The sequence below is a fragment of the Callithrix jacchus genome, chromosome 2, assembly GCF_049354715.1.
Source record: "Callithrix jacchus isolate 240 chromosome 2, calJac240_pri, whole genome shotgun sequence".
In the NCBI taxonomy this organism is placed as follows: Eukaryota; Metazoa; Chordata; class Mammalia; order Primates; family Cebidae; genus Callithrix; species Callithrix jacchus.
This window is the reverse complement of record NC_133503.1, coordinates 141,181,718-141,206,255: the sequence shown is the minus strand read 5'-3', so window position 1 is coordinate 141,206,255 and position 24,538 is coordinate 141,181,718. Positions and strand designations below refer to the sequence as shown.

At 42.2% G+C, this 24,538-nt stretch overlaps 1 long non-coding RNA gene across 2 annotated transcripts in view; it reads right to left on the bottom strand.

Annotated features, from left to right (window-relative positions):
- Positions 1 to 4,096: 4,096 nt before the first annotated feature.
- Positions 4,097 to 24,538, bottom strand: part of LOC128931370 (uncharacterized) — a 696,873-nt gene continuing 676,431 nt past the window's right edge. For both annotated transcript variants that reach the window (XR_013532289.1, XR_013532290.1), the window contains exon 4: positions 4,097 to 10,039. This is a non-coding gene — a long non-coding RNA (uncharacterized LOC128931370). The remainder of the gene's footprint in view (positions 10,040 to 24,538) is intronic.

The window sequence follows — 24,538 nt, the reverse complement described above, 5'->3', positions numbered from 1 at the left end:
GAAAGTCTCAGGAAGCCCTCTTACTGGGCTGGCATGGTAGTCAGAATCACTGGTTATGTTGTGGGCACAATCCGATCCCAAATCCAAGGCTTACCGCTGCAGCCTCTTTCTCACTCATGTTACATGCCCAATGTGTCCTTGGTCATTAGGGACTTGGGATGAGGAACATGCCGCCATCTGTAGTTCCACCGTCTGGAACTTAATATTTTCTTTATTGCTAAGTAGAGAAAGAAAAATACTATAGAATTAAGCATGGGTTTTCGCTGCATCGGTCCAGAGTGACCTGTAGCACTTCTTCCTACATTTTGTTGGCCACAGCTAGCCACACAGCAAGATGAATGGGAGGGAGGATTTAGAATGTTAGACTGGGATTACTGTCTCTGCAATACCTGGCTTGGGTCATATGTTCATCTTTAGGTGAGGACTGTGGCCAGAAGATTAAATGTTTTGATTGTTGGTCCTAGGACATTTGCTATCCCTAGGACCAGTGAGGGAAGCACCACCTAACCACTTTAGTCTTATCAACAACCCCTAGGTCTAAGGCTGATAATCTTTTTGGAGCAAACTAAGGAATCCTTAGAATCAAATGGATTCCCCGCTCCCACCTTTGGTATGCTACCCATGTGCAGGTAGCATACCAATAGGGTCAGAAGAATGAGGTTTCAATCACTGGCTTCAAGCATTCATATGTTTAAACCCTTGGAAAAAGTTGTTCACCCATGTGTCCTCCAAGTGAAATTTCCATCCAAGGTAGAGTTTGGTGGACTGGTCGCAGGATGATTACTGAGGACACAGAGCATGTGTCAGCTGAAAGGGAAAGGACATTAGAATCCCTGGAAGCTGATTCAGACCACATGCCTGGGAAGGCTGCCAAGGGAGGCTGATCACCATCGTTTATCAATGACCAGGAGGAGAGAGTTCAATGGGCAACACTGCCCGAAGTCCAGCATGTGACCAGTCCTGCTTTTAGCAGGTCCTATGCAACCTCTTCCTCATGGAAAAAGGATGAATGTGTATGGTATGCAAAATCATGACCCCCAAATGTGTCTACCATCTGATCCCCAGGACCTATGAATATGATAGGTTATGCGGCAAAATGAATTAAGGTTGCAGATGAAATTAGGGCTGCTGATCTCCTGACCTTGAGATGGGAAGAGTATCCTGGACTATCCAGGTGAAATAAATGTAATCACAAGGGTCTTTATAAATAGAAGAGAGAAGCAGAAGAGAGAGAATAAAAGAGATGGCAGCATAAGGCCTCAGCCTCATCTTGTTAGCTTTGAAACGGAGGAAGGGGGCCATGAGCTATGGAATCTGGGTGGTCTCTAGAAGCTAGAAGAGACAAGAAACTAGATCCTTCCTTAGAGCCTCCAGAAGGAAAGACATGACCGAGGCCTTCAAGTTGAGGACTGGGCTGGAGAGACCTCCTAGGCTGACTCCCAGAGATGAAAGGGGATACTGGGCAGACAAGGCAGGCAGATGACATGGTTTCTATAATGGGGGAGTAAACCAAACACAAAGAAGGTACCAGAGAACAAAGAACAAGGCCTTCTTGACCCCTTGTGTCCTTCCTGGAGTCAAGGCAGTCCAGAGTTTGGGTATCATTTGACTGCCATTCTCGCCTGAAATATAGATGCTGATTTAGAACATGCTAAAACCAAAGCAAAACACATGAAAACAACTGGATATTTTTTTTTACCAGGACACGTTGGGTGGGGCATTGCAAGAACTCAAACTCTGCAGGCCACGAAGTCAGGGCCAAACCCACAGACCTAGTAAATGAGCCCAAGTTGAGAGGCATGCTCACAGCCTGGACTTGAGAAGAGAGATTTTTCTGACAATCTTCATATGAGCTGACTCACGGTATGCTCTATATCATGGTCGTATAGAAGGAGACAATTATGAGAACAGTACTCCTTCAGGGGTAACTTATGAGCTTGCGTACATACCCATATACCCACAGACAGAGAAAGAGAAAACTTTCTAGTCTCTTCAATTACCTTGTCTGCCAAGAAGAAGTGAACACTAGCAGGAAAGTCTTGGCTCCTTAGAATCAAATGGATTCCCCACTCCCACCTTTGCTATGCTTCCCATGTGCAGGTAGCATACGAATAGGGTCAGAAGAATGAGGCTTCGATCATTGGTAATGGGACCCACAACTTGGTGTTGTCTGAGAAGCACAGTGAGTGCTGTGATCCTTTCACAGACTTGGTAGCCCTCATACTGTGAGCTAATGGTCCCGGTCTTGTTCTTAGGTGACCATGTGTTCACATTAAGCTTGAACTTTAGCGCTCCCACATCTATTAGTTATCAGCATCCAAGTCACTCAAAGCAGACAAACCACTAACATTTGGACTGAATTAACACCGTTACTGGCAAACCACTTACAGAGGGAATCAATCTCCCTACAAAGGTGAAAGTATTTTCAGTGTCCCTTCTAGAAACAGCTCTGCTTTCAGACAGCTGAGGCTGAGAACTGCCGAGATGCTTGGCCACCCTGCCAAGTATCCACTGTCCCTAGTTTGTGGGCATGAGAAGGCTTCATGACTCCAGGGCTTTGGTTACTAAACTTTGCCAAGTGCTGACTTGTCAAGCTAAGGCATGAAGTAAAGGAAACCCACATCTATTGAGCATCGATTTGCCAGGTGCACATCTATTATTGAATGCAATCACCACAGCAGCACTATGAAGTTGACACTGTTGTTCTTAGTTCAGAACCTGGGAACTTGAGCAGCTCCATCCTAATAAGGTTAACTTGCCCAAGATGCACAGCTAGCAACAGGAGCGCTCACACCTTTTCATGATCCCCTTGGGCATCCTAGTTGGTTATGCATTGAAGTCTCCTTTTACAAATTCCCATCCCTCTTGCTGATTTTCTGTATGGGCTGAATAAACTTTCTTTCCATCTCTGGGATACAATTTTTCTAATAATTGAATATGGGAGAAGGCAAGAGTATGAATTTTCACTGGGCACTTCAAAGATGACTGATATAGATTCTAGTGTGGCTGGGTAAAATGAGCTGTGAATATAGTTTAGAAGACTGGTATGTGTCTCAGCTCTTCTCTTTATGAATTTTAAGGGTAAACCATTTAACTTTGCTAATCCTTAAAGTAATCATTTTTTAAATGAGGAAAATAATACCTATCATGTACTACGGGACTATTATAAGGATCAAATGGAATGGCAGATACAGAATTGCTATTTTCCTGTAGTATTTTGAGCTCACAGGAGCAGGAATATAGGCATCAAAACTCTGTGTTATTTTTGAAATTATACAGACCAAAAGTCTATACGTTTTATAAAACTAGGTTCATCTTTAGACATTCCAGTAACTTTTGGAAACGAGTTCTAGAGTGGTTATCATGATATTAGCTACCATTATTTTTTCAAATTTTTAAAAATTATATATTTTGTTGTATTTTAGGTTCTGGAGTACATGTGAAGAACATGCAAGATTGTTGCATAGGTACATACATGGCAATGTAGTTTGCTGCCTTCCTCCCCATCACCTACATCTGGCATTTCTCCCCATGTTGTCCCTCCCCAACTCCCCACCCCCTGCTATCCCTCTCCTAGTTCCGCCCCCCCCAGACCTCAGCGTGTGATGCTCCCCTCCCTGTGTCCATGTGTTCTCATTGTTCAACACCCACCTACGAGTGAGAACATGTGGTGTTTGATTTTCTGTTCTTGTGTCAGTTTGCTGAGAATGATAGTTTCCAGGTTTATCCATGTCCCTACAAAGGACACAAACTCATCGTTTTTGATGGCTGTATAATATTCCATGGTGTATATGTGCCACATTTTCCCTGTTCAGTCTATCATCAATGGGCATTTGGGTTGGTTCCAGGTCTTTGCTATTGTAAACAGCTACCATTTATTGAGAGCCTCCCCTGGATGCATTATTTCTAATCTTCACATCTCACTCTTTCAAGCAGATATTACTTCCCACAAATAAATCTTAAGAAACTGAGGTTCAGAGGTTAAATAACTTGCTCAGGGACTTGGCAGAAGCAGGATGGGACACCAGGTATGACTAATCCAAACTCTGTGTTCCCCGTCTTACATTTTGAAGAAAAAAGAAATACTAAGAAGTTATTAATTTGTAATAGAATTTATTTACTACTATTCATTTATACATTTACTAATTTATATAGAACAAATAGCCTGTGGGTCTGTCACAAAGTGTTTGCACCAATTTCTAGTAAGTATTGTATTTACTGCTGATTCTTCATTTCTGTTCTCTCTCTCTTTTTTTTTTTTACTTGGTCACAGAGACAAACATTACATACAGGATGACATGGATCAGATCCTGCCAAAACCAACATATCCATGAGGTGGTCTGTGCTTGTGTTCCCACTGAACCTTGCCCTGGTCAGCCTGGCGAGGGGCTGCCTGTGCTCCCCTGAGGTCATGTAGGGGTACAGGGCAAAGGGCAAATTTCATGGCAGACAGGCAGGCTCATTCAATTTCATTAGTAAATTCTCCAGCTTCCATCCTCCCTACCAGACTTCCTACTTAACCTTCATTTCAGTCCTTTGAACAAACGGCCAAGGAAGGAAAAAAATTCCAGCTAGATCACAGGATGGAAATACAATGTACGTAGAGGATAAAATGTCTTCAGGTAGAGGGAAGCCCCAGCCCCAGATCAGTGTGATTTCAATGGGAGAGAGCATAGCAGAGTGGTAAGAGGATGATCTGTGAAACATGGCTTATCCCAATACAGCCACTTTCACATTGTGCCTAGACAAATTCCTTAGCCTCTCTGGATGTTTCATCATCTCTACTAAGGAAATAAACTCATCAAGTGCTTGTGAGGATTCACTGACCCATGTTAGCCCCAACACAAGAGCTGATACATAGAAAGCATTTAATAAATGCTGATACTGGTAGTTAGTAGATGAAGGGCTTGGTTGGAGGATGGACCAGAAGCATCATATTCCCATAGAAGGGTCCTGGTATGAACCAGAAATTCCTTTCTTAATTGTCTACTGAAGGGCCACCAGACTGGGCATGACTCATATTAGAGAGATTCCCCCCAGGAATGGTACCCACTGCCCTGCATGCCATTTCTGTTTTCTCAAACTGTGGTATAAGGGCCACCTGAGTTACAATCACATTGGTGCCTTTAAAAATACACGTAGCTGCACTCCACCCAGATCTACAGACCCAGTACCGCTTGGGTAGGGGGTGGGTGGGAATTTACCTCCTGTCTTTGTCCAGAGCCTAATGGGATTAACCAGGCTGAAGATGGGCAAGAAGAATGAGGGAATGACACTCCAGAGCAGTGGTGTAGCTTAGCAGACCGCTCAATGCCTTCCCGACCTCCCAGGGCTGAACTCTTGCCTCTGAATTCCCAAGGACAGAGTTAGCCCATGGTCTGCAAGCTTTTTCCTTCACAGAAGAGAATCCTGGAGGATAGGGTACTTTCTGACAAAGAGAGGAATGTTCCAGGCTTTTTTCTCCTGGTTATTCTAATAACTTTGTTAAATAACATTTATAGGAGGCCATTGGTTTGGACTGAGCCCTAGCCCTAAGCCCCACAGACCAAACTGAAAAGAGTTTCTCCTGCTGAAGTTTCATATTACCAAGCCTAAACTAAGGTCTTTATCTGACCTTCAAGAAATGAGAGAGATAGTAGCCAAACCACCAAACAGGCAGCTTTAATCTACACAAATAAGTCTTTTCTGCTTTAACCTTTACAAGAAAAGTAATTTTGAAACAACAAATCTGTCATTTGTTTGCTGTTTCTGCTCTCCTTAGATGTTTTCTGTCTGCAAAACCAAACTCCTCATCAGAACATTCATTTTATTTTATAGAGTGAGTGTTGTTCAATTCTAGAATCACAAATAAAAGCCAGTTTAAGATCTTTAAACTAAATTTGTTGTCATTTTGTCTTTGGACAATTGTAATTAAACACTTAGTGTTTAAGGCTCTCACTTAATCTTAATGTCTTCTAGGAGTTGCAATTCCAAGGATGAATAACACACAATCCCATATCTGAAATGCTTATAGACAAGTGATCAGTTTGCAAGACAAGGAAGTCCTTATGGAAGCAATTTAGGAGAACACAGATTGCAACCAAATTGTGATGGGCAAAAGTGGCACCAATGCAAGGTATAACACGTCTCTCTCCCATGTGGTTCACGCTATGCTTGCTGATAACCCACATCTTTAACATTTAAACAAGGGCAGTGAGGATGACCTGGCCAAGGTAAAGTCCTGGGATCTAGGGGTATAGGTTTTTTGGAAGCAGGGTGTTTTAAAGGTCATGGGCTTTGCACTAGAAGACTCTGTGTCCATTGGAGAATGAAGGGCCATAGAAGGAAGAAGAAATGGATTGCAGACACCTCCCACAAGCCAGATGCACCACACAGAATTCTTCTAGGATAAGGGGTAAAGGCCAGGGAAGAGCCACTGTCCATTTTCTCCCCAGTGCCCTGGACACTGTGATGAAGAGAAAAAAAACAATGTTTCAGCTTAATCCCAAATCCACTTCGAGACACCTATTTAACTTTGAAAGAAAATATCCTCGCCTCTTTGAGGTTCATTTTTCTCACTAACAAAATGCAGATTATATGTCTATTTTTTACCTTGCAGGTTAGTTGTGAGTAACCAACATGCATACTTGACATGAAAGTGCTCTGTAAACTCTAATATGCCATACATATTTGTTCTGAAGGAGCTCAGGAAATACCACCGCAAATATGCTGCTTTGGTGTGCTGATGACTTCAAATCGTGGGCATTTGGGGAACAGCTAATGCAAGGAGGGGCTTTCTCTGAACTTCCCTTATCTGCCTAAAGACAGATCCTTTGAAAGAACTCAATCATCATGAATCCCCCACTTAGCCTGCCCACTACTGCCCTCAAACCTCATCTACCACCCATTCATCTTTCCTCCAAATCATTTACTCTTCCCTAAGTTACCTTCCTTCTCCCTCCCCTACAATGGGGCCATGTAGACTTCTAGATTTCATGGGGTTTTGCAACATTCTCTTTTCTTTTCTGGGATGCCGCCATGTACATTACACGTTTGTATGCCTGTTCTCCTGTTAACGTGATTGCTATCAGTTTATTTTATAGACTCAGTTATCAAATTCTCAGAGGGTAAAGGGAAAGTCTTTCCTCCTCTGTGGTTCTTATTATGAAAAAAAGAAAACTATTATTTAAGAAGCCAGAATATATAGCTCCTATTCCACATCCGATAATAAAGGTTTGAAGTGTCATTTTCGTTATTGCTCACAGCTTCTAACACAATGTCATACCCCTAGTGGATCCCCAGAATATGTTACCAGCCAATACTGATAATCCTCTCATATGTTATTCTTTTTTTTGTATTTTTTAAAATATATATATTTTATTGCACTTTAGGTTCTAGGGTATATGTGAAGAACATGCAAGATTGTTGCATAGGTACATACATGGCAACGTGGTTTGCTGCCTTCCTCCCCATCACCTATATCGGCATTTCTCCCCATGTTATCCCTCCCCAACACCCTACCCCCCACTGTCCCTTCCCTGGTTCCCCCTACAGACCTCAGTGTGTGATGCTCCCCTCCCAGTGTCCATGTGTTCTCATTGTTCAACACCTACCTATGAGTAAGAACATACAGTGTTTGATTTTCTGTTCTTTTCAACACTCCAAAGAAACATTCTGCTCTGTTAATAGTTCTAGGCCAGGAGCTTGGTGTTTGAGAATACTTTCCAGAGAAGTAAACATTTCAGAAGACCTGACATCATTAAAACCCATCTCTAATCACCTACTCTTAGTCTCTTCGGTCAGAAGGAGCCCCGCCTTGGAAGAGGTAGCTCTGAATTGGAATGGTCAGCGGAGAACAAAAATGTATAGTCAGGTGAGAAGATGCATTTTCAGCCAAGAAACCTTTTAAGTCATCTACTTCCGACACAGAACCCAACCTGGGATCCTGATGCATGGACCAACCCTGTGATACCTCGAGTGTGTAACTGTTCTACACTGTAGGTCCTAATCCACTGAGCCACAGTGAAGTATCCCAGAGAAATGGGTCTTTACCTGACTTCAGAGACTCCCCCCACCTCACCACTCATACTCCTCAATGCATGGGGCTTGGGCCAGAAGCAATAGGGACCTGTGACAACCTGATCTGGTTCTCAAGCCCAGAGGAAAGGCCATCCCAGGCATAGTTCATTGTGCCACCTGACTCTGATTAATGAGCTCAAGCCAGCTCTTTCCGCATATCACAATGTTCTTGAGAAAAAGCTTTCCCTCTGCCAGGTAGTTACTGGCTGCCTGACTAGAGCTAGAGATAACTCCTGGCAACTGTGAAGGCTGATGAGTCACCAGAGAGGTTTCCAACCTATTCTTATACCCTGAGAACAGCAGTGATCACTGATTTGCATCAGCACACCTCTATTTTGGGTAGGTCTTTCTTGAAGTTGGGGTTTCCTGTAGTGTACCGTGAGCTCTCGGTCTCTCATGACATCCCCTCCTCTCAGATTTGGCATCTTGGGCCTGTCGAGTTGCCTTAGCAACATTAGTTACTCATGATGTCAGGAAGGGGAGGGACTCACAAACCAAGTTTTAAGTAATCACTTTCTTATTCAAGTTGCTGAAGTTCTCATCAATGGGATAATAGAATTAAATGTTGACAACCAGGCATTGTGCCTGGGGCGTAATAAAGGCTCTCTCAGTGGTAGTTCCTTTTCCCCTCCCTATTCAGGAGGTCAAATGTTTGAAAAAGTCCAGTGGCACATGAACTTCTGCTCTCCTATCTGCTAATGGTGGCAGGTTATCGTAAAACTATGTGTTCAGCTTGGATTAGCAAGGTTCTCGCTATTCAAGGTGTGGTCCATGGAACAGCAGTGTCTGCTGGAAATGCAGAATAGGCAACCCAATCCCAGATCCACTAAATCCAAATCTGCATTTTAATAAGATCTAGGGTGGTATATATGAATGTTAACGTTTAGAAAGCACCAAGCTAAGCCACTGGGTGAGTCTACCCATAGCTCCAAAAGGAGCAACCCCAGGTTCCATGAGTTGGCACTAAACTATGTATAATACCAAACACTGCGCCTATAGTGTTCCACAGGGCAAAGAAGGGTCTCTTAAAGCAACCTTCCCTCATTCATTAGAAGCCTCAGACAAGTAATATGATGCCATGCCACTTGACTGACCATCCTTGGCATAACTGATTGACTAAAACAACAAATGCCCACCCAGAGCCCTGCCATGCACCCTGGACATCTGGCCGTCTCTGTACTGCAAGAGGAGGTTGATCATTGCACTAACACAGCAGATAGCGTTTGAACTTGCTGAGTCATCACAGATGCCTAGAAGCCATGTCCTTGTTTTAATGACACACCTACAGAAACCACAAAACTGTTTGACGCAGTATCAAGTCAGTGAGAAAATGAACCAGGGCCCAAGAAAAAATAAAGAAGCATGGATTGGGAAGAAATAAAGGAAAAGGGTCAAAATGTTGTGGGCAAGATTGCCTCTCTTTTTTAAAAACCGAAGATTTAATTTCCTTTTACATTTTGACTGCCTTTAATTCGCAGGCTGTTACTCTCATTTTCTCAATGGTTTTCCTAATTATCATTCAGCTCATAAGATGCTTTCTCACCCATGCACAGAAACTCAGCCTCATTGTGTGAGGGAAGGCACAGATCTGGCTGCTGATGTCATCAAGCAACACTCTTCAGACAACACTGTGAAGAAAGACTTACTATTGTTCAGATGTGCTAAGATTTCCCATTTTCTCTAACTGCTTATCTCACAGGAAGACCAAGAATAGAGATTGTATATTGTGAAGTACTCTCAGCCCAGAAAAGAGAAAGTGAAATAATAAGTGTAACAATGACATTGTCCTAAAAGCAGGTTTGTGTATTATTCTTCCTGGTAACCTACCTGATGCCTCCAGTGGTGATCTGAGATTGGGTGGACTGTGGCTCAACAATAGAGGAGCCTCAAGCTTCTGGTACACATTGTCCACTGGAGCTCACGCTAGCAGAGTGAGCTCTGAGGGGAATGCACAGACGTCCCTGATTTATCCTTTTGACATCTATGGAAAGATAAAAGGGGATAATGTTATTTTATGGGTGACTGGTATCAAATTTGCTAAATAACGTCTTCCTCCAACATCATCATGACCATCATTGCTATCATGGACAACACATGTTTTTTGAGGGTTGACTGTGCTGATAGAATTCTCATTCTGAAGGAGTTTATATTCTGGAGATCTGAATTAAAGTACTTCCTTCATCAGTCAATTAGATTGGGCAAAATTCCAGAAGGAAACAAATTATAATCTTTAAATGTAGCAAAATCTATTTTCTGATAACAGTATTTGGCTGGGCCATTTTTTGTTCATATAATTACAAGTCCACAGATAACCAAAGAAACCAAATCTCTCCTTCGAGTCTTATCAGCCTGACTTGAGTTGTGTGTCCTTTCCTGGGACTGTCTAACCGCAGCCACATAAGGAATGTGCCTGGTAGAAGCCTGCTTCCATGAAACAGCCATGTGGTAGGGGAAGAATGAAGTTCCCAGGATGATGGAGCTGGGAGTACAACCTAAATACTCCATCCAGACACCCAAGGGAAAGGCTGTCAGGGGCTAAATGAGATTGGTCTTTTCCTTCTCCTTCATGTTTATCCAGCGCAATTTCATTCTTCTATACCCTGCACCATACCCCTACCACAATTTCTTTTTTAATAATAGACTTTATTTTTAGGAAAGCTTTAAATTTATAGAAAAACTGAAAGCAGAAAGTAGAGCATTACCATTACCCCTTCTTCCTACTATGCATAGTTTGCCCTATTATTAATATCTCACCCCCCAGAGCCCTGCCATGCACCCTGGACATCTGGCAGTCTCTGTGCTGCAAGAGGAGGTTGATCATTGCACTAACACAGCAGATAGAGTTTGAACTTGCTGAGTCATCACAGATGCCTAGAAGCCATGTCCTTGTTTTAATGACACACCTACAGAAACAGATGTATGTTACATCTGTTATAACTGATGAACCAATATCAATATGCTATTATTAACTAAAGTTCATAATTTATATTAGGATTCACTCTTGGCATTGTACAGCTCTGTAGGTTTGGACAAATGTATGCCAGTCTTCTGCCAATACAGTATCATACTGAATAGTTTTACTGCCCTAAAAATCCCATGTGCTTCCCTGTTCATCCCTCACTACCCTGGCAACCACTGATCTTTTTATTGACTTGGTAAGTTTTACCTTTCCTAGAAAGTCATAGTTGGAAGCAGATAGTATGTAGCATTTTCAGACTGGCTTCTTTTGCTTAGCCATATGCACTTAAGTTCCCTTCATATCCTCTTGTGGCTTGATAGCTCATTTCTCTTTGTCACTGAATAACATCTCATTCATTGTAAGGATATACCAAAGATTGTTTATCCACTGACATATTAAAGGACACCCCCATTTCTTTTTTACTTCTCTGTTCTTGGATTAATCCTCAGGACTCTTATACTTTAATTTGGTACCTTGAATAGGCAACCATATATGTCTTGCTTCTTTATATTAGCATATTCAACTACTATTTCAACATAAAAATGGCAGAGCTTACAGAGTGGTTGGCAGCTTCAATATTCAGGTGGTATAACTGTATTAATTGGCTCACCTGTTTACCTGGCAAGTGATACTTGAATATGTACCTGAAGTCAGCGGAATGTATTGTAAAGACGTCATGCCTGAGCAATGTTGAAGATAAATACGCAATTTAACTTATTTGTCATTAAAATTTATAAAAATGGTTTTCTTAGAGGCATGTTATGAATGTTACTTTCTTCTGCAAATACCCTTGTCTCATCCACACGGCTCTTTTGCGGAGTGAGCTTCTTCAGGCATTTTTATGTGACCCTATCGCCCTTGCTGCTATTGGATTGGTCCAGAAGAGGACAGAACTCATAATGGGTCAATTAAATACAGAGGAAAGATTCAGTCTTTTTGAGTGTGACTAGATTTGGAACAACTATGCTTTCATGCTTTTGCAGGCCATATTTTATGCCCTGGGCACGAAACAAAGTCTGTCTTAAGTTGAAAAAAGTAAATATATATGGAAAATAATATGGTTTGGATATTTGTCCCCTCCAAATCTTATGTTGACACGTGACCCCCATTGTTGGAGGTTGTGCTTGATGAGAGGTATTGGGTCATGAGGGCAGATCCCTCCTGAATGTCTCAGTACCCTCCCAATGGTAATGAGTAGTAATGAGTTCACAGGAGAGCTGGTTGTTTAAAGGAACCTGGCACCTCCTCCTCCCTCTCTTGCTCCCTCTCACCATGCAAAACACACCTACTTCCCCTCCACCTTCTGCCATGAATGGAAGCTTTCTAAGGTCCTCACCTGAAGCAGATGCTGGCACCATGTTTCAGTCTGCAGGACCATGAACCAAATAAACCTTTCTTCAAGTTACCCAGTCTCAGGTATTCCTTTATAGTGGTAAAAAATGGACTAATACATAAAATTGGTACTGAGGAGTGAGGAGTTGCTATGAAGATACCTGAAATGTGGAAGTGGCTTTGGAACTGGGTAAGGGGAAGACGTTGGAAGAGTTTGGTGGGCTCAAAAGAAGCAAGAGTTTGGAATTTCTTAGAAAATTGTTAAGTGGTTATGACCAAAATGCTGAGAGAAATATGGATGGTGAAGACCAAGCTGAGGAGGTATCAGATGGAAATGGGAACTTACTGGGAACTAAAACAAAGGTCACACTTGTTACGCCCTAGCAAAGAACTTGGCTGCATTCTGTTGATGTCCTAGGGCTCTGTGGAGGGCTGAACTTATGAGTGATGACTTAGGGTGTCTGGTGGAAGAAATCTCTAAGCAGCAAAGTATTCAAGAGGTGGTCTGGCTTCTTTTAACGGCCTATGATCAGATGTGGGCAAAGGAGTGACTTAAAGTTAGAACTTATAATTAAAAGAGAACAGAGGGTAAAAATTTGCAGCAGTCCCTGTAGTCGAGAAATAAAAAGTATTTTCAAGAGAATAATCCAAGTGGGTTGTGGGGAAAGCACAAAGGTGAGCCAGGTACTAATATCCAAGATAATGGGAAAATGGCGTTGAAGTTATTTCAGATATCTTTGAGGCAGCCCCTTCAATCACGGGCACAGAGGCCTAGGAGGGAAGAATGGTTTCTGGGGCCAGATCTGAGGCCCAGCCTCTGGACACTGCTCCCCATATCCAGGCTGCTCCAGCTCCAGCAGCAGCTCAAAGGGCTCCACGTACAGATCAGGCTGCTGCTCCAGAAGGGATAAGCCATAAACTTTGGCAACTTCCACATGGTGTTAAGCCTACAGGTATGCAGAATTCAAGAGGGGAGGAAGCTTGGCAGCTTCTACGCAGATTTCAGAGGATGTATGGGAAAGCCTGGATGCCTAGGCAGAAGCCTGATTTAGAGAAGAAGCCCTCACAGAGCATCTCTACTAGGGCAGTGCTGATGGGAAATGTCAGGTTGGAGCCCCCACACAGAGTTCCCACTGGGGCACTGCCTAGTAGAGCTATGGGAACAAGGCCACTACCCTCTAGCACCCAGAATAGTAGAGCCATCAGTAGCTTGCAGCCTGATATTGAAAAGCTGCAGACACTAAACTCCAACTCCTTGGTGTGAGCAGCCAAGGTTTCTGCACCCTGAGAAGCCACAAGGGCAGAGCTGTGCGAGGCTTTGGGGTCTCACCCCTTGCACCAGTGTGCCCAGAATATGGGACATGGGGTCAAATATTATACTGGAGCTTTAAAGTTTAGTGTCTGCCCTGCTGGGTTTTGGACTTGCATGGGGCCTGTTGCCCCTTTCTTTTGGCTGATTTCTCTTTTTTGGACCAAGAATGTTTACCTAATGCATATACCACCATTGTATATGGAAGTAAATAGTTTGTTTTGGATTTTACAGGGAAAGAACTTACCTTGAGTCTTAAATGAAACTTTGGGCTTTTGAGTTAATTTTGGAATGAGTTAAGATTTTGGGAGACTCTTGGGAAGCGATGGCTATAGTTTGCAATGTGAGAAGACCATGAGATTTGGGAGGTCAGGGACACAATGATATGGTTTGGATATTTGTCCCCTCTAAATCTCAGGTTGAAATGTGATCCCCAATGTTGGAGGTGGGGCCTAGAGGGAGGTGTTGGGTCATGAGGGCAGATCTCTCATGAATGGCTGGTGCCCTCCGCAGAGTAATGAGGGGTAATGACTTTACACAAGAGCTAATTGTTTAAAGAGGCCTGTTATCTTTTCCTCTCTCAATCCCCCTTGCTATGTGACCCACCTGCTTCCTCTTTGCTTTCTGTCATGAAGGGAAGCTTCCTGAGGTCCTCACCTAAAGCAGATGCTGCCAGCATGCTTCTCGTGTAGTCTGCAGAATCATAAGCCATGTAAGTCTTGTTTCTTTATAAGTTACCCAGTCTCTGATATTCTTTTATAGCAATGCACAATTAATGAGTACAGTGAGAAACACAGTCTTCTGTTTTCTGGGTTCTGTTTCTAAGCATTTTTAAAGAAGTGTACATTATGGTTGTCTCCTCAACATTTGTCTTTCCTTCTTTTGGGAACTGCCTGGGTTTTCACTTTGACATCTACAGCTAGCCAAGCAGGCTTTGGAAATGAGCAAATGATTGCAGCCTAGATTTTCATAATCCTGTTCCCTGGGTTCAAGTGTTGGTTCAGAGACAAGTGGGGCTACTAGGTAGAGAAAAGGAAACTGGGTGTATTAGTCTATTTTCACATTGCTTTAAGGAAATACCTGGGACTGGGTAATTTATTTTTTAAAAGTTTAATGGGCTCATTGTTCTGCAAGCTGTACAAGCATGACGCCAACATCACTCAGCTTCTGGGAAGGTCTTAGGGAGATTTTACTCATGGCGGAAGGTACAGTAGGAGCAGGCATGTCACATGGCAAAAGCAGGAGCAAGAGAGCAAGGGAGGAGGTGCCACACACTTTTAAATGACCAGATCTTACAAGAACTCACTATAGTGAAGGCAGTACCAAGAGGCATGGCGCTAAACCATTCATGAGGAACCACTCCCACGATCCAATCACCTCCCACCAGGCCCCATCTCCGACGTTGGGAATCACAATTCAATATGAGATAGGGTTGGGGACATACACCCAAACTATATTACAAGGTAAGATTATTGTTGGGGATTCCAGGAAAGACTTCTTTGCCTTCTCCAACTGCCTCAGGAAAGGATCCCCCACTCCAGATGGGGATGATGTATTGGGCTCAGTTTTTTGTTTTGTTTTGTCTTGAATTGATTTTTTGAGATGGAGTCTCACTCTGTTGTCCAGGCTGGAGTGGAGTGGCACAATCTCAGCTCACTGCCACCTCTGCCTCCCAGGTTCAAGTGATTCTCCTGCCTCATCCTCTGGAACAGCTAGGATTACAAGTACCTGCTACCATGCCCAACTAATTTTCATATTTTCAGTAAAGACAGTGTTTCACCATGTTGTCCAGACTGGACTTGAACTCCTGATCTCAGGTGTTCCAGTCGCCTCAGCCTCTCAAAGTGCTGGGATTATAGGCATGAGCCACCACTCCCGGCCTGGGCTCAGTTTATATGCCATCCCAGATCTATGCACTTGCCTTGCTCATAGCCCAATAAGGCACCAACAGTCTTGCTGTACCCAGGATTATGGATCCCAGCCACTGTTGCTGCCACTGCAATTGCCAGAGATGGAGAAGTTGGCAGAGAGATTGCTACACTTCTGTACTGCCTTCCCAGCTTCTGTAGGGGAGCTCTGGCTTTCCCAAAAGCTGCCTGGAGAAACCTGGGGACTTAACTAGTAGGAATTAGGTTCCATGGGGATGACTATAATTAGTGGAAAACCAGGGCCAGAACGTTTCTGGTAGATAAGTTCTTTTCCATTTGTGCACCCAAACAGATGGTCCTGGGATACAATAGCTCATGCAACCTTTCTGCAGGCCCCTGTTTTATTTGCTTTCTCACCTTTTCTACCTCATTCTCCTTTTTCCTCATCCTATGTCTTTGAATCACACTCCAGTTTCTAATAAAGTGTTAACACATCAGTTTTTGTCTCAGTCTCTAAGAACTCAGGCCAAGATGGACAAGGAGGCTTTAACCTCACAAACTGTTAGTAACTCTCCTGTGACCAGGGAACATGGAACATGGTGTAAGGATGAAGCAGGTATTGTGAAAGCCAAGTAGAGAACTGGAGGACACTGGATCCCATCATTGACCTGCTTAATCAAAGCGACCTAGGAGCCCTTCCTACCTCTGGTCTTCCAGCCAGGAGGAAGTCCATTATACCTAGTTTTCCAAGACTGGCAACTGAATGCATTGTAACTGATAACCTACTCTAGGCTCACCTGTGTTTGAACTTTCTGGAAGACTCACCTCCCTCCCCCACCAATCCGCACTATAGCCTTATAATAAATCCTCTTTTTAATCTTAAGTTAACTAAGTTCGTTTCTGGGACCTGCCATCAGTCTAATCCTAACCAACACACCTTCTCTCCTTTTTGGTACTAACGAGATACCTTTAGAGCCCTTTGTTGAAATTCTTTCCTTTTTACCATTTAAAAAATCAAACAGTTAAAATGTATGGAGTGTATAGCCATGTTTAAAACACAGGTTATTCCTATTTTAACTTTAAAGACAAACATATACAATGTTCTTTAACAATTCTTAAAATTCTCTCAAATAAAAACGAAAACAACAATGCCCCCAAATAAGAATAGTTTAAGGATTAATCTCTAGCAAGCCAGCTTTCCCCCAGATGATGGATTTGTTAGTTAATAATTCTAAAGCCAGGATTACAGCACAGTCAACAGTTTAATAAACCATTCATTTCCTACACTACTGAGTCGTTTCGTGGGCTTTTTCTCTTATGCCATAAACAGAACTATAAATTGTATTAGTAATTGTTTTTGAAAAGGATGTCAAGACTTCCGTTCTAAGACGCTGATTTGAGCCTGCAGAGTTAACTGTTCCTTTTCTTCCCAAGTTCCTATGGAAATGGCCAAAAACATATTTTAGAATACAGTTAAAAAATTATTCTGAAAAACAGTGAAGTGTGCTATCAATAGGCCAGTAACTGGAAGGAATTTGGCAAAACAGTATACATAGGTGCAGAGGGATGGAAGAACCGATTATCTCAAGATTTAGCTAGAATCCTGCAAGGAAAAAGCCCACCCGAACTTGAGCAGGAGTGTCTAGCAGAATCTTGAGATCTCCTAGAACAGGGGAAAGGCTGGAGGTAATGGAATATTTGGGGCTGCAATGCAGGATGTTCCCTGAAGCAGTCTTCCCTTGGAAGTCACTCTGTTCCTTTGAGGAGGAGATTGAGGCCCAGGTAACTCCAAATCACCACTGTAAACACAGGAAAAAATTAAAACATAAAAATAAAACAGGAAAGAGAAGAAACGAACAAGGACCTGCAGAGAGCCTGGGCTTCTCCAATTGCATTCACTTCCTGTGGTCATTGTTGGATACGGGAAAACACTTTCTAATCATTTGCCAGGGGTTGCTGAGCAATTTTCTTCAATCAGGAAGCAGTTTGAGCTTTGCTGATTATATGAAAAAGACAAAACCATACTAGACCTGCAGCTCTCAGGCCCAGAGAGCCCTTTTGCCATGCAAAAGTTAAAGTAATAAGATCCCAGGAATTGATTGAAGTTTATTGATTTTCAATTGATGAAACATTGATAACTTCATCGGGTGGTGAAATTACACCTTTTAGCTCAGAGAATATTGTTTCTCATTCCAGATTCATTGTCAAGGTTGACAAGTAAATGGGTTTCTGGTAAACATTTATTCTATTTTTCAATCTGGACACTAAATTGGTATGTAGCAATAATGTCAGGGTAATTATAGGAGTCTGAAGGACCTGAAATCTTGCAAAAGCCTAAATGTTTTAGAAAGCCGGCTGTTCCTTTCGCTTTTGAATTGGCATTAGACTGTTCAAAAGGAAAATGCATACCAAAGGACTGGATTCAACTCAATTCAAGAAATATGCACGTGGGTTTTCTGTGAGGCAAGGCACAGTGCTTAAGTTCACTCTGATAATGTCATCTTTCTCATTATCTTCCTTATCCTCCGTTTAAATACCTTTTCATTAATTCTATAACATCCACCAGAGAGTTCTCTGCTCCCAGGGGACTAGCCTTTCTCACTTCATTTGAAAACAGCTCTTCACAACAGATGATTAAGTTTTATTCCCCCATGCTGTTGGGGTGGGGGTGAGGAGGTAAGGAACTTTTCCTCTGAACTGATTTCTCAGCATCCCACATTGTCTTCCTCCTCCATATTCATGAGCCACCCCTTCCCGTCTCTCCTCAAGAATGTTCTGTAGCAAAAATCTGGAGTGTACCATACAAAGAATAGTGAGCCTTCGACCTCTGAGGCTCAGTGTCCTTATCTGCAGAATGGGGTTAATAATTCATCCCCAGTGGGGTTATGCGAAGAACTAATAAGATAATGAATATCAAAACATGTTTTAAAGCTAGCATACTGTAGAGGATTCCAAGACAAAATGAAATCACGAGAGACCTCAGACTGGGAATCCGGCAGCCCCATCTATGGTGTGACTCTAGACAGATTATTTAACTGCAATTTTTGTCACCCACCCTATCTTTAAATGGGGATATAAATGCCCATCCATTTCATACAACATGCATGAAAATTAAGTGAGTTACTGTGTGATAAGTTAATATATGTTAGTATAAAATAAAAGACATTGTTATCATTTTAGCATCATCTTATACACAAGAGGTTTTCTATGTCCTCTAGAATGTGATAATGTTTAATGTAAGCAATGGCCCATGTGGAGAGGGTTGCAGGTCAGACACAAAATCCGGTCTCTGCATTCAGGAGAGGTTGGAGTTTCAGCTCGATGTGAGGGGAGAGCTCTCAGGTAAAGTAGGTGAAATTAAGGAAAAGGTATTTAAACTGAAGGATGGAACCAACTGAATGTGCACACAAGCAGCTCTAGGCGATGGAGATGCCATTTACCACCCATTTTAGCACCTTCTTTCTTGTCCTGAGCCCCAGGCCCTTATCTTGTATCTTGAAAATTCTTGTGTCTACTATCATCACCTATGCTGGGTTAACTACTAAGAGATTGTTACCATCTTAGAGATACTAGAAAGTTCTTACCCTTTCAAAGAGGGATCTCTGTCATTGGGTTTAGGCACAAGGACAGTCCAAGGGATTTTATATGAGCTGGAGGGCTCATAGGTTAGGAGGATATGCAGGTGTTCGGGGCTAGATGTGGACTGCTGGAAGTCCCAAACACATGTTCCTAGCCATCCTCCCCATGTAATTCACAATAAACTTTATGCAGAATGATAACACACAAACACAAAGCTCACATGTATGCTGAAACTGATATCAATTCATTTTAGATTTTCTGATTTCAAAATTCTGGGTAAGTGCATCCAAGCTGAATGAATCACAGTCTCCCTGGCCCTGCTTTCTGGTGCCGTCAGCTGCTGTTGGGCATTTGAGCCCCACCACCTTCACATCCCTCTGCTGTGGTCACCAGCCATGTCACCTCCCCCAGCTTTCTGAGAAGGCTCCTTGGGCCCTTGCCAGGCTCTGCCACCAGGGTCATCCTACCTTTTCCCCCCTCATGCAGAGCTTGTGGCTGTCTGTGCCACTGACTGTCCTTCACTTTGCAGATGAAGCCTAGCTCCTTGAATTCTCACCCCAGGGAATCGTGACAACTAACACCTCTCTCACCAAAATATTGTCCAGAGTGTGTTCTGAACTGGGGAAAACAACAGCAGAGTGGGTTTCTGCCTCTTTTGGAACTGTGCTGGGGCATTACCCCAGCATGGGGGGCGTGTAACCCCCACACACCCAGATTCTCCAACAGTGACAGCAGAGAGAACTGTGTGGTGGTGAAGGATACAGGTATTGGAGGCCACAATCCCAGCGACTTCACCTTGCAGAGCTTATTTCTATGACGATGAGCATAATGAGACACAGGATGATGCAGTTATTCTCCTTACAGAGTAACTGCAGTGATGTAGGTTGGCGCAATGCCTGGTTCAGGGCAAGCATTTATAAGCGTCAGCCTTGACTTGTTGCAAGGTGGGTTCCTGTGACTTTCAGAGGCAGAGGCCACTCACTCAGTGCATGTACCCTAGTGATTCCTGTTTCCCTCTCAGTGAACCCCCTGGAGAAACAAAGGTGGGACTGGGGACTGACAAGCACCTTCAGAAAGGGAGACCCCACACTTCACTTTGCCCACACTTTCTACAATTTGTCCCCAAGTCAGAACTTAATCAGAATACATACCTGTCCTGCAGTTTAGGAGGAAAACATAGCCCTGCCCTGCCCCAAGCTCCTAGAGACCACTTTGCTTTCCAAGGCCAAATAACTGCGGAAAGGAGACAATGATGCCCTCCAGCCTTTCAAGCAAGATTTTCCAGCTGAATCCATTGTACGTAAAGAATCGAATCACTTGAAAGCGAGACAGGCTAATTTGACTGTCTGGGAGAGTAGAAATAGCCCCTCTGGCAGTTTTGGGTCTGCGGCTTTGGCTGAATTTTTTTTTAAGAACAGTTTAAAACTCTGATAATATCTTTCAGCATTCGTTTCTACTTACAGTAGTCCCCTTCCTATCCAAGACCGCCAGTGAGCAAACGCCTAAAACCATAGATAGTACTGAACAAAATATATGTTATGTTTTTTCCTTCATATTCAGACCCATGATAAAGTTTAATTTATAAATTAGGCACAGTAAGAGATTAACAACAATAATTAATAATAAAATAGAATAGTTTAAAAAATATACTGTAATAAAACTGTGAATGTAGTTTTCCTCTCCCGGTCAAAATATCTTATTGTACTTATTGTACTCTACCACGAAAAACTGAAACCAGGGAAAGTGGGACCACACGTGAGCAGTCAGGGAGCGCGACTGTAATTGCCAAGAGTAAAGTCCACAGTCAAGTGGCTGCTTAAGGAATCTGCATAAATGGATTCTAGAACATTTTGGGTCCCATAAGATCAGAATGCAAGAACTAGTCCAGTCCTTACTGTCTTGATTCCTGATTCCCTCGAAAGTTTACAACCATAACCCCAGTCAGGGCCTGCTTCGGGGTGAGTGACCGATCCGGTCACATAGGATCAGTACTTACTATGTCCCCTTGCTTGGTTTAATGTTCTGTTGTCACTTGCTTGACACTATGAATAGTTTTTTGTTTGTTTGTTTTTTGTGAGAGTCTCTTTCTGTCACCCAGGCTGGAGTCCAGGGTACAATCTTGGCTCACTACAACCTCCACCTCTTGGGTTCAAGCAATTCCCCTGCCTCAGTCTCTCGAGTAGCTGTGATTGCAGGTGTGTGCCAGCATGCCTGGCTAATTTTTGTATTTTTAGCAGAGATAGGGTTTTACCATATTGGCCAGGCTGTTCTCGAACTCCTGACCTCAAGTGATCTACCCGCCTTAGCCTCCCAAAGTGCTAGGATTACAGGTGTGAGCCACCGTGCCCAGCCCTGAATATTTTTGGAACAAGGAACCCTGCTTTTTCATTTTTCATTGGCCAGTCCTTATCTGGCCTGGTGTCTACTGTAGAGTAGATGTTTGTTATTGGAAGAACATTATTAATGTATAATATGCTCTCTAACTCTTCATTAGTGGTACACTCAAGCCATGGTCCACAAGGCATTTCAAATCCTCCTATGTGAGACAACCTGCACAAGGCAGCATCAAGCCTAAAAATTACTTTAAACTTAGAAACCCAATTTGAGCCATTAAATACCAACAATCACCAGATTTCCACCCCCCCCCCCAACAGGAGCAATTTACAAATCTTCCTTTTGCTTGATAGTGACAGCTTCTGCTCTTCAACATCTCAGGGGATAACAGGTCAGAAGTGTTGAGCACAGACAGCTGTGAAGGCAATGTGCTAAGGTGCTGAGGCAATGCTATTAAATCCTGAGAAACAGATATTCAGATCTCATTCAAATGAGTTCTCAGGGGGAACTACCCTTTATATAACAATTGATTTTTTTTTTTTCTAAACTGAATACTCAGTTGCAGGATATTTACTCCGGTTTGTTATTTGGGGACTTGGGGACACGTTTGAACTACATTTAAGGAGAGAGAGATGAAAAAGCAGGGCAGCAGGAGGTTGATGATAAGGTCATTAAAAGACATAAAGCAGGCTGGCACGGTGGCTCATACCTGTAATCCCAGCACTTTGGGAGGCTGAGGCAGGTGGATCACAAGGTCAGGAGATTGAGACCATCCTGGCTAGCATAGTGAAACCCTGTCTCTACTTAAAATACAAAAAATTAGCCAGGCATGGTGGCGTGCACCTATAGATTCAAGGAGAATCACCTGAACCCAGGAGGCAGAGGCTGCAGTGATCGGAGATCGTAGCATTGCACTCCAGCCTGGGTGACAGAACGAGACTCCAACTCAAAAAAAAAAAAAAAAGACATAAAACAGAATCCAGCTAAAAATACAACAGAAAAACCTGAGAAGTAAATGAGATTGGGAAGATGTAGTGAATTGAACCCCATCTTCCATTCGACAGGATTAAATTAGCAAGGACACTATTGGTGTATGTTACAATAAACATAAAATATTCTTGTTAAATAAAATATTCTTGTTTGAAAACAAGGTGGTAATGGTGGGAGGTGATTGTAATATTCTACAACAAAGGATAGGAGGAAAAAGATGTAGTGTTCCTTCTGAATGTCTTTTCTTGCATCTATCTATGGACTCATCGTTGACTCTTTCCAGTCTTTCTCTCAGCTCCAGGCAGCAACTGAAAGGTTTCAGAGAAAAGGAAGGAGGCAAAGGTTCACTAGCAACAGCAACTGTAGGGACTGCAGCATAAATACACCCAGGAACAGAGGAGCCAGATAGGAAAGGAAATGAGAGTTTGGATTGTAATAATTAATTCAATAATTATTTTGGAAAAACTATGTCCTGTGCTCATGAGACCTGTGCGAAGGATTGCAGCCAGGAGAACATTTGATTGTCCTTCATCGGAAGCATGAAGTCAATAACTCCTGAAGGAGTCTTTTTCAGGATGGATTTAACTAGGAGGTTGTTTCCTCCAGCCAAAAGCCTAAGGACAGAATATAATTCCTCTCAGCTACAGCACGAGCACAAGTAAGAGAAAAAAAATAGAGAGATTATCTACAGCATAATGCTACATTTTGTGGAGCCTGAATGATTGCAGATGGAAAGACAGAGTTCTCTGCAATTGGTGTTACAGTCTTAGAATAAGGAAACTATGTGACCATAAAGAATAAAACTAGGAAAGGAAAGAAGAGAGGCAAACACTGAGAAGGGTTAAACAAAAGAAAGCAGGTCAGTTGAAGGCTGGATAGCAGTTCAAATACCAGTTGGCTATTAAAATGATATTCTTCTACTTTACAAATTGCTTTATCACTGAATATTCTTCGAAAATAGTATTTTTAAATGGTAGCATGTAATTCAATACCATGGATGTGACACTTTTATGATGCAGTGCCCTACTGTTGGATGTTTAAAATTAATTAATATTATTGCCAATATTTTACTATTATAAATAGGGCTAAGCCATATTTATATTTGTATATTTTAATACATGTGTGATTGATTTCCTTATAAATACACTGAAGTCAAATCACTATATAAAAATTACAAATTTAAGGCAAAATTGTGCAGCTTTTTGCATGTATTTTTCGTGGCACGCAGAAAGCTTTGCAGATGTATAAAATGCCTATGTTCTTGCACCATTAGCCACTCTGGGTAATGTAGTTCTTCTTGTTTCAGTGATTAAGTTAAAAAATATATAGTATTAGAATTGTTAGAGATTGTCATAAAAATAAGTAAATTATCTGACAGCTGATAGTTTAATGGTCATAATTAATATCAACCGCTGAAAGTTTGAAGAAAGAAATATCAAAACCTGAAAATAGAAATCCCCTTAAGCTTTCATCAATGAATCATTCCAAGTTCATACTTTGCTGTTGATATCTGTGACTGAGCATCAGCCTCCAAGTAGCTGTGATTTGACACATTTTATAGGTCTGGGTAGAATGGTACAAAAAGTAAAAAACAAAGATATTGAAAAGGTTTCAAAATCAAAAAAGCTCCAGTTGAGCTTATGATCTCATTCATTTGCATCAAGGCAAGAGGATTATTTTGAAGAACTGTGGGTTAACAGTGACAATATGTAATGACACATATTATATTTAAAAGGCATATCCACTACTCCACTATACTCATGTTTTGTTCTAGTCAGGCTGGTCAGATCATGTTTACCAAATGTCTGAAGTTTTTTCAATTTCACAAAAAATGTATGAATACTTACCATTAAAAATACTAAAATTTACAGATAGGAGACTGTCACTTCCAGCTATGATGAAATAACAAGTAACAGATTAATTCTACCTTGAAAATATATAAACCTAGATAAATTTTAAAATGCAAAAGTGAAGCTCTTTGAAAAAATCAGAAAGCAACCAAGGCAACTAGGACTTCCAAGACCAAAGTCCTGGATAAAAGGTAAATGCACTGACATGAGTCAATGTGCTTCACTCACTGAAGCTTTATTACCATCCAGATATTTGCTG